At 46.0% G+C, this 17,235-nt stretch overlaps 1 protein-coding gene across 3 annotated transcripts in view; it reads right to left on the minus strand.

The window, feature by feature from the left end:
• The window catches only part of FRMPD1 (FERM and PDZ domain containing 1), a 97,414-nt gene that overhangs the window by 50,461 nt on the left and 29,718 nt on the right, over positions 1–17,235 (minus strand). For 2 of the 3 annotated variants that reach the window (XR_014559308.1, XM_083718308.1), the window contains exon 2: positions 7,785–7,915. The exons of the other annotated variant lie outside the window; for it this stretch is intronic. The gene's annotated coding sequence lies outside the window, so the exon portion shown is untranslated. The remainder of the gene's footprint in view (positions 1–7,784; positions 7,916–17,235) is intronic. 3 annotated transcript variants of the gene reach the window in all.

Consider the following 17,235-nt stretch of genomic DNA (forward strand, 5'->3'; position numbering starts at 1 on the left):
CCTCTGACAATTGTGGTGGCTCGAGCCTCCCAAAATAAGAATTGCCACCCCAGGATTTCAGCCTCCATATGCCCTGGTCAGTAGGGAGGCAGCACGAGAGTTCAATCCACCCAACAGGGTTAGTAGGAAAGTTGACCCACATAGTGGGAGCATCAGCTCACCGGTGGGCTCTCACCCTTGAGGCTCAACAGGTAATCGAGCATGAATATCAGTGGGCTCTTCAACAATGAGCACACTCCCTGAATATTGGTGGGAGGAACCATGGAGTAATTGGGGATGGTGGATAGGGGTTATTTCAACTGCCCTTGCCATATGGATGTGCCTTTTCTTTTGCTGGCATGAACGTCATAGGTTCTGCGGGAGGCAACAGCCAAATCCTTCTATCCCCTTGATGATCCTCCTAGTATTCCTTGTTCTCATAGTTGCAGGAGACAAGGAAAGTGCTGCACCTGGTGAACATGGCCAGATGGGGACTAGGTTATTGGATAAAACATCACGAGGAGAAAATTATCATAAGATGTGGAGGAATAATATTTATGTCCAAGATATGTTTAAGTTCACCACAATGTTAAATCTCTCCAATTGTTGGCTGTGTATGCACATACCACCTTATGCTAAACGGCCAGGTTTGATGCTACATGGAATTCCCATTGGTAACATCTTCAACATAGAGAGGAGTTTGTGTGTTAGTTCATTCTCATTGTTGTATGTTTATCCCAGATAACAATGTTAGCATTTCGGCCACAATTGACCCCATGGAAACAATGATAGCTGAAAACCCGCTTAAAAAAAAATTACAGAAGGTGATCCATGGAATTGGTTATATTCTTGGCTGCCCGATGGTAGTTGGATCAGGAATATTATGGTATTGATAGCAGGGCCGCTTATAATCCTTTTGCTTTTCTGCTTCTGTATTCCCTGCTTGATGCAATGTATGCAACATATGATGGAAAAGATGATATCCCGCACGATGGGACCTCGTGTAATTGCTTTTATGAGAGAATATAGACCCTTACCCCAGAACGAATCTAAGTAATAGATTGTTCATAAAAAGAGGAGGGAGTGAAGGGAGAAGGAAGGGTTAATAAGGCAAAGAAGCTAAAAGTTGTGCAGCTAGGCAGAAAACCGCAAATGCGTCAGCTCTGTAGGCCAGAAGTTGCTTCCTGTTTTCAGCTCTGCAGACTGGGAGCTGTTTCCTGTTTTGTGCTATCTGTTTTAGAAATATTTTTAGAAATGCAAGACATACATGCAGGGCATGAGAAGGATTTCTCTCTACCTTCTCTGTACCATTGTACCTTGTAAGGGTTGCTCTCGAATATTTCCTGCAGTAAATTCCTGTACTAATCCTGTTTTTGCAGTTGCGGCATTACCAAACAATGGGTGTTTGCTAAACTCAGGCAGGTCAAGAGTCCAGCTTCCTGCCTTACCAGCTAGCCAGAAAATTGCAGCTGTTTGCAAATTTAACCAGCCTGCCAAAGAGGTCTCACTCTGTCTTTTATAACATGCATATGTTTTCATATTTCAAAACTACAAACCATGTTTGGGTGCCTTGGCAAAAAGGTGGTTTCTAGGGGGATGCATACCCCTAAACATTTTGTGAATCTAATGGAAGAAACTAATTTTTAAAACTTTTTAGTTTCTTCCACGGCGAATCATCACCATGTTTCCTGCCATACGCTTCCTGTCTTAAGTAATGCAAAGATAAGAAAAGACACGTATGGGGAAGTGCTTAGCTAGCAGAAAGACACGTATGGGGAAGTGCTTAGCTAGCAGAAAGACACGTATGAGGAAGTGCTTAGCCAGCAGATAGATGTGCCATATAAGGGAATAAGTTGAACATTTGCCAGCTGATTGGGAAAATTTGAGGAAGGAATGGGAGGGGGGAAATGCTCAAAAGGTATAAGAAGGCTTGCTGAAATGTATTTCTTTACAGCCAGCTTTCAGGAGGTATCCTGCTGGTTGTCTCTATGTACAGATTGTCTCTGTGCATAGATTTCAATAAACTTTTTCTCCAAAGAAGATTTTGCTTTCCTGGTACTTTTGTTCCCTCCAAGGTCCGGGGATGGCGAGGCTGATGGATCCCTAGGTAAATAAGGCTTCAAGGTCTTTATTATGAATGTCTTAGATGCATTGCAGGATGGTAGGTACGGTACTTCGGAAGACCAAAACCCAGAGGGGAAAGTTTTACAAAGGCAACAGTGGCGATCACGGACAAAGTACTCTTCATAAGTATGCATACATCCAGTTTCTTCCAGGAAGGTTGAAAATGTTCTTTGCTGGGATGTCTTATGAGAGAGAACAAGTTCTTTGATGAGTGTCTTTGATGAGTGTTCAGTATGGAAACATACACTGTGTCCTGGGAGCATGAAGAGACCGTAATGGAAACAAAGCCCATTGCTGCTTTGAAAACTCTAGCTAATTAGAAAAATTGGCTGACCCAAGGAGAGAACTGACGGCTCCGCTATGGGGTGGCTGTCTCAGGTGGGTCATTAAGGCTGCAGATGGGAAGACAGACAGATCGGACTCAAAGAGTCTGCCAGGAAACTACTTGCAAAACCCATACTGAATTGAATGGGCAGCTTGCAAGACTCACACTTGGCTAGTTATCATTAAGCAAGCATTACCTCCTGCCCTTGATTGGCTCTGTGTGATGGCCTGGGACTTGGGCTCGGGCTCGGAACCAGAGGAGACTCAGTCTGCACCGGATCCTTTGCCTTAGGCATCATCTGAACCAAGTCTGGGACCTGACCCTGAAGACTCCCAGTCTGCACAGGTTCCCCTGCAACGAACACCAGCTGGGTCGAGTCAGGGGCCGGAGCCTGCCCTGGCTCCAGATGTGGGGATTACCTCGTTGCCTTCAGCTGGGCCATCACTTATAGCTGCTCCACTACCAGTTGGGTCAGGGGAGACTGAGGTGACCCCTGGGTCTAGTAAACCACTGACGTCTCCTGAGCTGCAGAGACTAAGGTCTGAGAGAAGGAAAGACCTGAGTACTTGCAGGAGGAGTGCTCACCTTTGGGTGAGACAGGGAGGTGAGTGGCTGGGGGATCAGGACCGGCCGTTACCCCGACAAAGATAAAAGGCTGTTGGACCCTGCCCCAGGTTGCGGGAGCAATGTTGCTGTATGCTAGATCCTGTATCTGTCCTTGCCTGGTTTCCTGCCTTGTGTCCTGCCTTGGCCCTGTCGGACTGACTCCCAGCGGAACCTTTGGATTCTTGACTGCATTTCATGGGTTACCCCCAGGACCAGCACACTCTGCCTAAGCCAGGGTAGGCAACATGGTGTCCATTGGATGTTGTGGGACTCCAGCTCTCATCAGCCCCAGCCAGCATGGCCAATGGTCAGGGATGATGGGAACTGTAGTTCCGCAGCTTCTGAAAGGTGCCATGCTAGCCCCTCCTGGCCTAAGCAATAGCTCTATTTACATATCGTCTCGAAGCAATACATGTGGGATATTTACTGTGACATTAAACCAACAACACATGTTTTCTTGATAGGCACACGATAGGAGCTGAAGCTCAGAGCTTTCCTGTAAGTTTGCTAGAGAGAACTCCCACTGTGCCCTGACAGTGGAAGGGTGTAGCCATATAAATATTTTCCTTGTGTGCAGTGCTGGATTTACGTATAAGCTAAACAAGCTATAGCTTAGGGCCCCACTTTCTTGGAGGCCCCTAAAAAAATTAAAGGAAAAAAACACCTGGATGTACATTTCCAAAATATAAGATAAAAATAAAATAAAACCTACATACAGCAACAGTGTTTTGTGTTGTGCAGGCTCCTGTTATGTAAGTAATGGGCTCCGCCTGCTAGCCTGCTCCCTAAAACATCACTGGTTTGCTCATTTCTACATATAGGGTGCCTACATTCTGCATGGACTGGTTGCAGGGCAACATGTGCAAATGGCTTTAGATACCTATTAGGTCCATAAATTACCATACAGCATATATTCAACACAAAAAACAGTGACAATTTGTTGTTGACAAAGGACAGCTGGACATATAAAGGGCTCCATTGCGTGGACAGGCGGAGTCCCCCAGATCCCGAGCGCCCCCCCCCCGCCATGTGGAATAACGACTCAAGACAACGTGCTATGGGATTAAATTGGCCACAACTTTATTAAATTTCAAATGTGGATAGACCTTGGCTCAGACATTGGGCCTTCTCCCTCCCCAGTCCCCAGCCGAGGACTTAGGGAGCATCAGGGTTATCCAGTGTGTGTGTGGGGGGGATGGGCCGGCTCTGGAGAACATATGTTCAAGCAGAGATAGCCGCCCCCGTTACAGCGCTGCTGCAGGGGAGAGCAATGGCGACCTTTCGGCGTACGGTCAAAGCCTCCCTTCAGAAACCCCTTTAACGGGGAACCCTGGTATCATCGCTGCAAAGAGGAAGATAGACTAAAGGATTCCGCCCAAGGCCTGATACCGCCAAAGCTGTGACGTTTTGCTACGGGAAAGGCGAAACCTGCCAATGCAGGGAAATTCCTTTCTGGCCCTTTAACAGAGACCTTAACGTAGCAGCGCCCACATACCTGTGAAGAAAAGTTAACCTGCAAAACAAGACATTAACTGAGGGTGGGTAGGGTGGGAGAAGCTCTGGAGCCAAGTGAGGATTCCCAGGTAAGATCCTCCCTCTATTGTGTGGGCAGGTAGTCCCTCCCCTACCTGGCCTGGTCTCCTTGGCAACGCTTCCCCCAGGTGGGATTGGACAGCTGACTGAGGTAGGTGGAGACCTTCAGGTATCCCACCTGAGGGAAGGCGAAGCCAAGCCTATGCTGATGGAGCTGCTCCAGAACCAGGGGCTGCGCGCGTCCACGCAAAGGGCGCCCCCTCATTTTTATGCGGGGAGCGGTCATTACCTTCATTAGCTTAGGGCCTCATCAAACCTAAATCTGGCCTTGCCTGTGTGGGCACATCCTTTTTTGCCTCTCTTCACTCTTACCTCTTCATCTCAACGCCAAGCCAGAAATGTCAGAACAATCTGCATATCTGAGCTTAATTGCTCAGACACCATCTTAAAGCAGACTTAAGCATGTCTTTGAAACTGAATTACCATTTTAAGCCTGCCTGAACAAAGCTGCTGTATCTGATATTCTGCAACAGAAACTATGAGTGAGTAAATGTTATTTTTTTACCTCTTACAAGGCTGTTTGGGTGATTATGGTTTTAAATATATCCTCTCCTAGCAAAGGTATTTCAGAGGCGGGCAAGATCTTTGTTTCACCAAGCGCCTTTTGGACAATTCCATTTACCCATATTTGTGGCTTTACGGTGGAGCCTTCTGAGCTATAGTTGATGAACATTTTCTCTTTAGAATGTTATTTTCTCATTGAGTGAGTCAAATTTATTTGCCTACCACCCCAGTTCATTAGAAAACAAGGCTCCATTTAGAACATGATAAGAGTCGTGCTGCACAAAGATGCAAGTCAAATGAATACAAGCACTGAGATTGCTATGGTTACAAAAACCAAGGGAAACACTATTTGGAAGAGGAAGCTGATAAGGCATTTCCACAGCAGTTTATACCGAATGACACAGGGCATTAAATTAATATCCTCATTTCTAATTTTCTCAGCAAATCAAGTTTCTCATAGGTGGTAAACTTGCCTGAGTCAGATAAACAAACAAGCAAGCATACTGAACTTCTGTGAGCCGTAAGTCTATCTAGTTAAACACTCTGAAGGCAAAATGTTCTCTGGTCCTTTTCATTCATTCCCATGCTACATTGAGGCTCCATCTGCACCATACAGTTAAAACAGTACTGTACCACTTTAAACAGTCATTACTTCTCTCAAAGAATCCTGGGAACTGTGGTTTAAGAGAGCTACCGGTAACACTTGTTACCCCTGCCCATACGGGCCAGTCGTGTCTGACTCTAGGGTTGTGCGCCCATCTCACTTAAGAGGCCAGGGGCCAGCACTGTCCGGAGACACTTCCGGGTCACGTGGCCAGTGTGACGAAGCTGCTCTGGTGAGCCAGCACCAGCGCAGCACACGGAAACGCCGTTTACCTTCCCGATATAAAGCGGTACCTATTTATCTACTTGCACTTTGATGTGCTTTCGAACTGCTAGGTGGGCAGGAGCTGGGACTGAAAGACGGGAGCTCACCCCGCCACGGGGATTCAAACCACCGACCATGCGATCGGCAAGCCCTAGGCGCTGAGGTTTTACCCACAGTGCCACCCGCGTCCCTAACACTTGTTAAGAGAGCCCTATTCCCTTTGCAGAGCTAGATGGGCCTTTAATCTGATCCAGCATTCGTGATCTTACATTCTTTTGCATTCCACTGTTAATGTAAGTTACAGAGCATGAAAATGTGCCTCATTTTTCTAACGTAGAGGTGAGCTTCAGTTACTTAAGTTTTTGTGTGTGTGGAAAGCACAGAAAAGTTCATCCCATCTTCTAATATTTCCATGTAGAAACCCCTTTGTTGTTAAATATAGTGAGCAAATCACACGTAGAAAGTTGCGTAATATAATGGTATGAGTTTGTGGGTGCCTTGACTCCCCTAAATTCCCGGGTGCCAGATTCTCCACTAAATTCCTAGGTCTAGTGAGTGTTGGGGTTTAATCATTGCTTGGAGTACTGAAATGGGCTGCTAGATGCTGAATTTAGCAGTGTCAAAATACAGACCAAACCAGATTTTCTGTGCTCTGGAAATCAGTCTGGAGAAGAGCCATTAGGGAGAATAAAACAAGAGGTAATAGGTGATTAACAAAGAGATACTCTGTGCTGGGTGGCAGTGAGCCTCCCCTTTCCCTGGGGGGTAGTTCGCAGGGAAAAAGCAGAATTGGCTGAGATATAGAATAGACAGAAAAAGTGTTGGTTAAACGCAGAAAGCTGAGCAGGGGGACAGAGGGCCTTTCCGATTTCTGCTGGCATCCAAGACTATGGCTGTGGGAGAAGCAAGAACCTATTAGAGTGTAATGCTGTGGCCCCCTCCATCATTGGCTCAGGTTGTATATATACGTGTAAATAAACCATATATCATAAAGACACCACAGTTTCCACTGCCTCATTTCCAAAGGAAATACAAACCCTGGATAAACACCTAGACTCCTGGAATCTCGCACCACTGAGAGATTGGGATGGTGTGTAACCATATAGTGTAGCCCACTGACTCATGCAACCCATGCAACCATTTGTACGTTGTGACCAGCCATGGTTAATGGTGCACCATGTTTGTGCCTTTCTAGGCTGTCGCTTTCCCCTGCTAATACACAGAGGAAACAAAGCACGGCTGTATCCGAATCAGGGCTTTTTGGTTTGTTTCACTCTCAACAAACCACAATCTGTTGCTTGAGTTTGTTCTTGGCTTGCAAACCATGGTTTGTTGGAGTGAAACAAACCACAATCCTGAGTTCAGACACAATGCTAAGCCAGGGACCATGGTTTGTTTCCTCTGTGCTAGCTGCGAGGAAATAAATAGTCCAGAAAGGCACATTCATAGCAAACTGTTAACTTTTCTGAAATCCGCAGCTGGGCCAAAATGGCTCCTCCCTTTCTAGAGCTTTCTTTAGGGCCTAAGGTTTAGGCCAAAGTTATGCAAAAAAAGTGCAGTCCTGGACGAAACAAGCTGCTGAATTAAGTGCACACGCCTGCAAAGGAAGAGAGCTCAGCACTTCAGCAGCTATTGATCAACCTGTCATGATCGTTCCAAACTTGCTGTGGTTAAAAGGTAGCATGACTTCTGTTTGCTTTGGGCTTTCCTGCCCTCCCCCAGGATGAATGATCTGACTCAGAACCCAAATGAATAAACTGAATCCAACCGCGCCGCGAGACTTACGTGTGTGTACTTAATGTTGTCTTTAACCCAGCGGAGTTGTTCACGTGCTTCGCATTTTGTGAGACTGGCTCGCGTCTCAGGATGCTACCTCTTGCTTAGTGTTTGGGACATTGGTTCATCTGCCTTTCTGCCTGTACAAGAAGATGAGAAGTATGAGATAATTCAGACAAGACTTTCAGTAGCACGTGGGTCTAGGATATTCTCCCCTTTTTGTGCTATACAAATAGTAGTATTCTAGAATGGTGGAGGGATGCGGGTGGCACTGTGGTCTAAACCACTGAGCTTCTTGGGCTTGCCGATCAGAAGGTCAGCGGTTCAAATCCCCAGGATGGGGTGAGCTCCCGTTGCTCAGTCCCAGCTCCTGCCAACCTAGCAGTTCAAAAGCACACCAGTTCAAGTAGATAAATAGGTACTGTTGTGGCGGAAAGGTAAAGGGTGTTTCCGCGCACTCTAGTTTCCATCACGGCGTCCCATTGCGCCAAAAGCGGTTTAGTCATGCAGGCCACATGACCCGGAAAGCTGTCTGTGGACAAACGCCGGCTCCCTCAGCCTGAAAGCGAGACGAGCACCACAACTCCATAGTCGCCTTTGACTGGACTTAACTGTCCGGGGGTCCTTTACCTTGGGGGTAAGACACATGTGCCTCCTTAATTTTCTTACCCCTACTGCAACTCAAGAACGTTGGATGCCCTGGAATCAAGCATAAGCTGAATATACTCGCAATTATTGCCTGTGCCACAACTAAAAAAAAGTAACAACAGAATGTTTGTGCTAAGTTGTGGGTGAGCATATCACACGACACAGCGATTCTTCAAACAGCTCTTGTTTATTCACAGGCCAGGACAGAACTGAACTGAAGGGCTCAGTCAGCCTGCTTATATAGCGCTCCAGTACAATGTAACTGTAACAATTTTCTAAAACTATCCAATCACTGAACGTCACTTTCGATCCCTTATTTGCATAACTATCTACAGTATCCCCCTGCTGGCCCAGGGTGAGAACTTCAGTAAATAACAGCCTCCACTGATGTTCTAGTGCAGGCATGAGGTACCTGCAGATGCTATTCTGCTCAGCTTCCATCAGTCACAACCAGCATGGCCATTGGTCAGGTATGATGGAGGATCAGAGCTTATCCACTCATGTTCTACTGGCACACACAACTAGTCGCCTTCAGTTTCTATGGCTCCAGATGAAAAGAACATTTAGGTCTCAGTGAGCATTGCAATGAGAGAGCAAACGAGGGCTGCGCAGGTTATGCTTGTGCAGTTCCTTTGCTAAGGTAAAGGTAAAGGAACCCCTGACCATTAGGTCCAGTCGTGACTGACTCTGGGGTTGCGGCTCTCATCTCGCTTTATTGGCTGAGGGAGCCGGCGTACAGCTTCCTGGTCATGTGGCCAGCATGACTAAGCCGCTTCTGGTGAACCAGAGCAGCACACGGAAACGCTGTTTACCTTCCCGCCAGAGCGGTACCTATTTATCTACTTGTGCTTTCGAACTGCTAGGTTGGCAAGAGAGTTCCTTTGCTAGGTTGCGACTAAAGATGGAGAAAGGAATCATTCTGCACTCCACTTCATCACAGGCAGCCCTGTTTCTGTTCCTCTGCAGTTCATCTTCTGCCACAGACTATGTTATCTGTCCCACTGTCTGTTCTGGCAAAATTACATAATTGATGTAATTAATTAGGTAAATTACGTAGTTTACATTGTCATTGTGTTACTGCATCCTATTCATTTCAGTGCAAAGGAAACTCAAGGCAAATGAGGGGAGGACTATAAATGATGTATCACTTGTTGACCAAATGCAACAGCAACAAACGCTGAATTATATTCGCTGGATTGTTCTCTGTTCCAGACATGGGGTGAATAAGTGAGCGCTGGCAATTTCTGCTCCTGTTTCTGTCAGGATTCTCTGGCATCCCCAGTTGGAAGAACCATCTTTTTTTCCTTTTTTTTTAGGAGGCGGTTGCAATGCTTTTCACTCCTCCTTTCCAAGACATACATAGGCCAAAGATCATCTCAGTTGTCCCTGTCAATTTTGGTTCTTTCAGTTTCTCATTTTTCCAGTCTTAGATCCAGCTCTCTACCTTTCTGCAGCAATTTGCTTTTTAAAAAAAAAAAAAAAATTCGTGGGAATTCCTCAGCATTTTAAAGCGAATTTCTCCTAAGAAACACATTTTCTCATATGTGTTTTTGACTAATGTACACATTTTTTGCAAGCAATTTCTCCTAATACAGTGCTACCTCGGGTTACATATGCTTCAGGTTACATACGCTTCAGGTGACACACTCCGCTAACTGATAAATAGTACCTCAGGTTAAGAACTTTGCTTCAGGATGAGAACAGAAATTGTGCTCCAGCGGCGTGGCAGCAGCAGGAGGCCCCATTAGCTAAAGTGGTGCTTCAGGTTAAGAACAGTTTCAGGTTAAGAACGGACCTCCGGAACGAATTAAGTACTTGACCCGAGGTACCACTGTATAGTGTACTTTTGTATGACATTTTCACTAATATATCTGCTTCTTAATATATTCATTTTTGTAATTATTGTTTGGCTGGAGAACTGCACTGCAAAATTCGGAGGAGTGAGGATAGCTGTGTTTCGGTTCTCATATTGTTTTGGAAAGTCCAAGTTTGACAGAGTTGGGTTTAAATGCATACCGAATCAAATTCCTCCTCCATCCCTGCTCACTGCCCTTGCAAAATCCAACACAGAACTCCTTCCCAATGACCCTGGGTTGCTTAAACGATCTCCTTCCAGCAGAAGTGGTTAAATGTAATACATATACTTTAAGCACGAAAGAACCACTTTCTTGCCACATCATGATCATTAAAAAAACCAGGCTTGCAAAACAGACCTTAGGAAGGGGGTGGGAAATCCGAAAGCCATAGCTGACAAGCTTAAAAGCTTTTGTGATGGGCCGAGAGATGCACTGCCTGTGATAATTGCCAACTGAAGGCACATGATGCTTTTCCATCATTTCAAGGACAGGAGCGTCGAGAACTGTGAAATCCCATCGGAGCCGATCCCTTGCATTAGCCACGCCGATTGTTAGAAATACGTCAGTTGCCATTTGGACGCAGACATCACACAACCCGGCCTTGTCAGCGTGGGAACTGCAGCAAGTACGTCAATAGCATCCAAAGAACACCCTTCTGTTGGGAAATGCACAAGAAGGGCAGGTATTTTGCTCCTTTCTACGGGCTGGTAAATCACATCGGTTTCTGCTGCTGGAGGAGTGTGTGTGTGTTTGCAAAACCTGTTTTCCTGCAGTACATCCTATCCCGGGAACACAAGGCACAATGCGCACTATTAGGGTTTGTGGCAGGAAGCAGAGTCCCTCATTAAAAAATTGAGAACAAACCCACCAAGCGTCCCCTGAGCCAAGGAGATAAGTAACTATACAACCTTTAGAAGACATCTGAATGCATCCCTGTACAGTGGTATCTTGGTTCTCAAATGCCTTGGTACTCAAACAACTTGGAACCCAAACACTGCAAACCCGGAAGCAAAGGGTTCCCGTTTGTGAACTTTTTTTTTTTTGCTCCATTTTGAGTGCCACACTTCTGTTTTGAGTGTCTGTCTGGTTTTGCTATTTACAGTGGTGCCTCGCAAGACGAAATTAATTTGTTCCACAAGTTTTTTCTTCTTGCGAGTTTTTCGTCTTGCGAAGCACGGTTTCCCATAGGAATGCATTGAAAATCAATTAATGCGTTCCTATGGAGATCGCTTGCCAGGCTGGCGGTGCGGAGAAGGGCTTTTCTCCCCACCGCAAGCCTTCAGGACAGGTACAGGAATAGAGGGGAAGGCGCACAGCGCTTCTCCTCTGTTCCCGGGGCTTGCGGTGGGAGGAGGGTTTTTCTGAAAGTTGGCGGTGGGAAGGAAAACCCTCCTCCCACCGCAAGTCTTCAGGACAGCCATCCGAAGGCTGGCGCGGGGAGAAGGTCTCTCCGCCCCACCGCCAGGCTTCGAAGCAGCCTTCCGAAGGCTGGCGCGGGGAGAAGGTCTCTCCGCTCCACCGCCAGCCTTCGGAGGAGGTCCGAGGACAGTGGGGAAGACGCGCTGTGCTTCCCCGCTGTCCCGGAGATTTCCCTATGGGCTTTCGTCTTGCGAAGCAAGCCCATAGGGAAATTCATTTTGCGAAGCGCCTCCAAAACGGAAAACCCTTTCGTCTAGCGGGTTTTCCGTCTTGCGAGGCGTTCGTCTTGCGGGGCACCACTGTATTTTGTGTTTTTGTTTTTGTGGCTCTTTTTTTGTTCTGTTATTGTGACTGCGTAGAACCCAGTTCAGCTACTGATGGATTGGTTGTGTGATTGCAGTACATTGTTTATTGCTTTCATTTTATGGTCTCGTTGGATAGTAAAATTCATGTTAAATTGCTGTTTTAGGGGTTGCTTTTAAAAGTCTGGAACAGATTTACCTGTTTTGCACTGCTTTCTATGGGAAAGTGTGCATTGGTTTTGGAACGCTTTGCTTTTGGAATGGACTTCCAGAACGGATTAAGTTTGAGAACCAAGGTACCACTGTTTAGGGAAGTTTTTAAATGGCTTGGGGGTTGTGTAACTCCATACCCTCCAGCGTTTCTCCGATAGAAATAGGGACATCTTACCACACCCACCAACATTTTCTGAGGAAAAGAAGGATGTCCTAAGGAAAAGCAGGACGTGGGTGGCGCTGTGGGTTAAACCACAGAGCCTAGGACTTGCCGATCAGAAGATCGGTGGTTTGAATCCCCACAACGGGTTGAGCTCCCGTTGCTCAGTCCTTGCTCCTGCCCACCTAGCAGTTTGAAAGCACACCAGTGGAAGTAGATAAATAGGTACTGCTCCGACGGGAAGGTAAATGGCGTTTCCGTGCGCTGTTCTGGTTCACCAGAAGTGGCTTAGTCATGCTGGCCACATGACCCAGAAGCTGTACGCCGGCTCCCTTGGCCAATAAAGCGAGATGAGCGCCGCAACCCCAGAGTCGGTCACGACTGGACCAAATGGTCAGGGGTCCCTTTACCTTTACCTTTAAGGAAAAGTGGGACATTCCAGGACCAAATCAGAAACCGGGATGGCTTCTGTAAATCCAGGACTGTCACTGGAAAACAGGGACACTTGGAAGGTCTGCATCCAGAAACTCAACAGACCAACATCTGCTTAGGTTCACTCTGACTATCTAACAGCTATGCAGAAGATGACCCTGGCAGATGCAGTCTCTGCCCCACCCCAAACTTGCATAACATATTTGCAGTTGCTGGAAACCCCTTTCTGTACAGGATGGGAAAGGTGTACAGGACGCCTCTGGTCAGACTGGAGTCTTTGTATGGAAAAGTCCCCTCCCACTCTGTAAACAAAAGACTCTGGCTAAGCTGTCCATAATAGCCAGAACAAGACCGACACAGTATCTAATGTAAAAAAATCTATCTGTTCAGTACAAAACAATGTGGCTTCTTCTGTCTGCAAAGGCTAGACAAATGTGCTTCCTTCAGGAACATTATAAAGAAACACACATTTAATGCATAATGGGCTGTATCTGTACAGCCACTCTGGGTTTGGTTCAAAATATTACAAAAAGAAAACCCTATGATTTTGAACAAGAGCTGCGCAGTTGGAAACAAGATGTCCGTTCCATTGCCTTCTTGACCCCCCCCCCCCAAATCTCAGCGTAACATTAGATGCTTGTGGCAGATAACACTGGCAATTCACTTTTCATGTGGACCATATTTTGAACGGACAGTGACAGAAAGGCCCTTTGATTCTGCCCACTGACTCACTTCAGTGTGAGGGGAAAGATTCTGTAATATTCTATTCTGTAGCTAATAGAAGAAGACGAGGAGGAGTTTGGATTTGATATCCCGCTTTATCATTACCCGAAGGAGTCTCAAAGCGGCTAACATTCTCCTTTCCCTTCCTCCCCCACAACAAACACTCTGTGAGGTGAGTGAGGCTGAGAGACTTTAGAGAAGTGTGACTAGCCCAAGGTCACCCAGCAGCTGCATGTGGAGGAGTGGAGAAGCGAACCCGGTTCCCCAGATTATGAGTCCACCACTCTTAACCACTACACCACACTGGCTTAAAGTATATTTATATAAGAGAATGAGTGACACTTTTTTTTCTTCAGGTCAAGCAACTTGCACAAGCAATAAAGCAAAGACTGTTGGCTGACACAGCATGGGAAGCAACTTTTCTGCTTCGTATTAGAAGAATTTAAAAATAACTAACTTTCGAATCATGGAGCTTAAAGGGACCCGGGGGTCATCTAGTCGAACCCCCTGCAATGCAGGAATTTCAAGACACAGTGCCCCATCCAAATTGAAACCCTACCAGACCCTGCTTAGCTTTGCAGGTGTGCTAGCAGTTTTATTGTTGTCCCACTAGTCATAATAATAATCACTGCCACCAATCATTTTCATAAGCACTATGCAATTAATTAACTGTCCTTAGGTTTTCCCCCTTTTTATATAAACTTCTCTTAAACAACCAGAATAGGAAGCCACAGTTGAATGAGGCTTTTTTTTTATTTTTTATTAAACTAGTAAGTGTGGTAATAACACAACCTTCATTATGGCCCAGAGCAAGATACGCAAGTTGTTTCCTTAACAAATTTCTTCACCTGTTGAGATCTAACCCCAGCTGGGAGCTTTTAAATATTGTTATAGATTTTTTTGGGGGGGACCCCCTAAACCCTACAAATGGTAGGATTTTGATTATTTGGAGTATTGAAGGGAAGATTGGAAGCCTGTGGGGAAACACAAGCTGAGTTTCCTTTCTGAGCCAGGGTCTCTCCTGGGTTAGGTGCATTTACATGGCATAAGGCAGGGCTAGGCAACCTAAGGCCCAGGGGCCGGATGCGGCCCAATCACCTTCTCAATCTGGCTCGCGGATGGTCTGGGAATCAGTGTGTTTTTACATGAGTAGAATGTGTCCCTTTATTTAAAATGCATCTCTGTGTCATTTGTGGGGCCTGCCTGGTGTTTTTACATGAGTAGAATGCATAGCTATCAACTTACAGATTTGAAAATAAGGGACCAGCAGCCTCGAAAATAAGGGATCAGCAGCCAAAATAAGGGATTTTCAGAACACAGTTATGTTCAACTTCTGAGCCCCTCCGAGCCAAAGGCAGAGCCCAGCCAGCAGCCAAACAAAGCCTCAAGCGGTGGTTCCCACAGCACAGCAACCCGGCAAAGGGGATGCAGCAAGGAAAACCACTGTCACCTCTCCGCTGGGAAGAGCTGAGCAAAGGCGAGTCCCCAGGCAAGGCGGCCGATTTGATCGGCACAAGGCAGGCAAGTTCCACCCCCCAGTCGTTCTTAGACTCCTTATTGGGTGAGCAACGGAGCCAAGCAACACAGTTGGAGCCTCCCTCCTCCCTGGCCGGCAGGGAGGGAGGGAGAGGAGCTGCTTCCTTTGAAACCCGGGAAATTTAAGGGACATCATCAATAAGGGACAGCAGCAGGACACAGTGCTGGGATAAGGGACTTTCCCGCCAAATAAGGGACGGTTGACAGCTATGGTAGAATGTGTGCTTTTATTTAAAATGCATCTCTGGGTTATTTGTGGGCGATAGGAATTTGTTCATTCCCCCCCCCCCAAAAAAAAAATAGTTCGGCCCACCACATGGTCTGAGGGACGGTGGACCGGCCCACAGTTCAAAAAGGTTGCTGACCCCTGGCATAAGTTGTTGATGGCCCATCTAAGAGGAATCTTGGACCTGGGCAGACAGAGGTTGCCAAGGTGATGGGATGCATGTGTGAAGTGACAGGAAAGGAGTATCCTTAGCAAGGTGTGCTGGGAAGAAGAGGGGAAAGAACAGAGACTGAGATACATCTTGGGCAGGCTGGCTGAAGGCTAGCTGGGAGAGATGCATTGGACTCCAGTGCTGTACTGCTATGGGGAACAAGCCCTACTTGAAATGACCATGCTGTAAGATCTGGACTCCCTCCATGCAGACTGAAGGTGAATAAATAATATTTCTTTGACAGCAGCACAGATGCTACTAGCTCAGAGATGGAAAGAAGATAAAGTCCCTACCAGAGAAGAATGGCAAATTAAACTGTTGGACTATGCCAAAATGGCAACATTGACCGGAAAGCTCAGGAACAAAGAAGACCAAAACTTTCACAAGGAATGGGGAATTTTTTATAATTTATCTTGGAGACCACTGTAAGCAGATGAAGACATTAGCAGGATTGTAATAACACTTGTAATGTAATGAGTACTATGGAGATAATGGAGTTATAAAAAAGCATGGATTACTGAAAAAGATGCAGTAGAAAAGGTTTAACAACAGAACCCATGGAGGGGAAGGTGGGAAGTCCAGAAATTTGGAAACTTCAAATCTCATTAACACAAGAAGTAATTTAATAAAAGCAATGGCATTATTTAAAAAAAAATAAATTCTTAAAGCTATGGCAGTCTCCGCCGCATCTTCAGTTCTTCAAAGCAGCACAAACCCTGGGTGAATGCTTGGAACCCCCTGTAATTTCGCTACCGTTTGGCAGAGAATGGGGGGTGGCAGCCAACTTTGGTAACAACTTGGCTTTGAGCCACACAAAGCATAACTCCAATAAGTTATCCAATTTTTGCCTGCCTGGTCTAGCCCTTATCAGATGGGACAATTGCTTCACCGAAACGGTTCCGCACATTCTGCGTTCCACTTTATGATTGAGGTTGCAGTCTTTTTGATTGTTCCCATAGTCAACACTGTTACCTAACAGCTGGCTAGTTTTTGTGGTGGCATGGGCGGTCCTTTGCATCTATTAGATTTAATGGCAATTGTTTTCATTTCAAACCGATGTCCTGTGATCCTGCATCTATCTCTCTATTTTAAAATGGGCATCTATTAAAAAATTTGGGGGGCGGCGGCGATTGGGGTGTTGTTTTTATTTTTATTATGTATTCTGAGGTTTTATATCTTGATGTTATTCTGTGAACCACCCTGAGACCCCTGGGTATATGGTGGTATATAAATTCAAACAACAACAACAACAACAATAATAGCCATAATTTGTGGCCGTATCATTGCAGAACACAATTTATGAAGCTGTGTTCACCCAGCAAGTGAAGAACCTGCCGTCTCTTCTCTTAAGACTGCCTGGGATGATGTACAAATCACACCTTGGAGGAACTTGCCCAGTTTTAACCAATACTAATTATTCTCCTGTGATGCATTTTATGAGTGGTCCTCTTTGTCTTCACTCTTTGCTACAGCTTTGTTGATCCTTCTTCTGTTCCTCAGGTGTTTTCCGTCCCATCACCCAAGAAAAACAACTCCTCAGGAGCACATGGTCCGATCCTTACAAATCTCCTTAATCGGATTAGACTCTGAATTATTGCGTCAATTACTTATCTAATCGTTTCCCCCAGTGCCCTAATTTTGGTTACTTTGGTAGCAAGGAACAATTCACTTTTATGAAGAATGGAAACAGCGGCTGTGTGATCATTGCTCTTTCTGGGTGGGGGAAAGAAACTC

This window comes from Podarcis gaigeae (assembly GCF_964106915.1).
Source record: "Podarcis gaigeae genome assembly, chromosome: 17".
In the NCBI taxonomy this organism is placed as follows: domain Eukaryota; kingdom Metazoa; phylum Chordata; class Lepidosauria; order Squamata; family Lacertidae; genus Podarcis; species Podarcis gaigeae.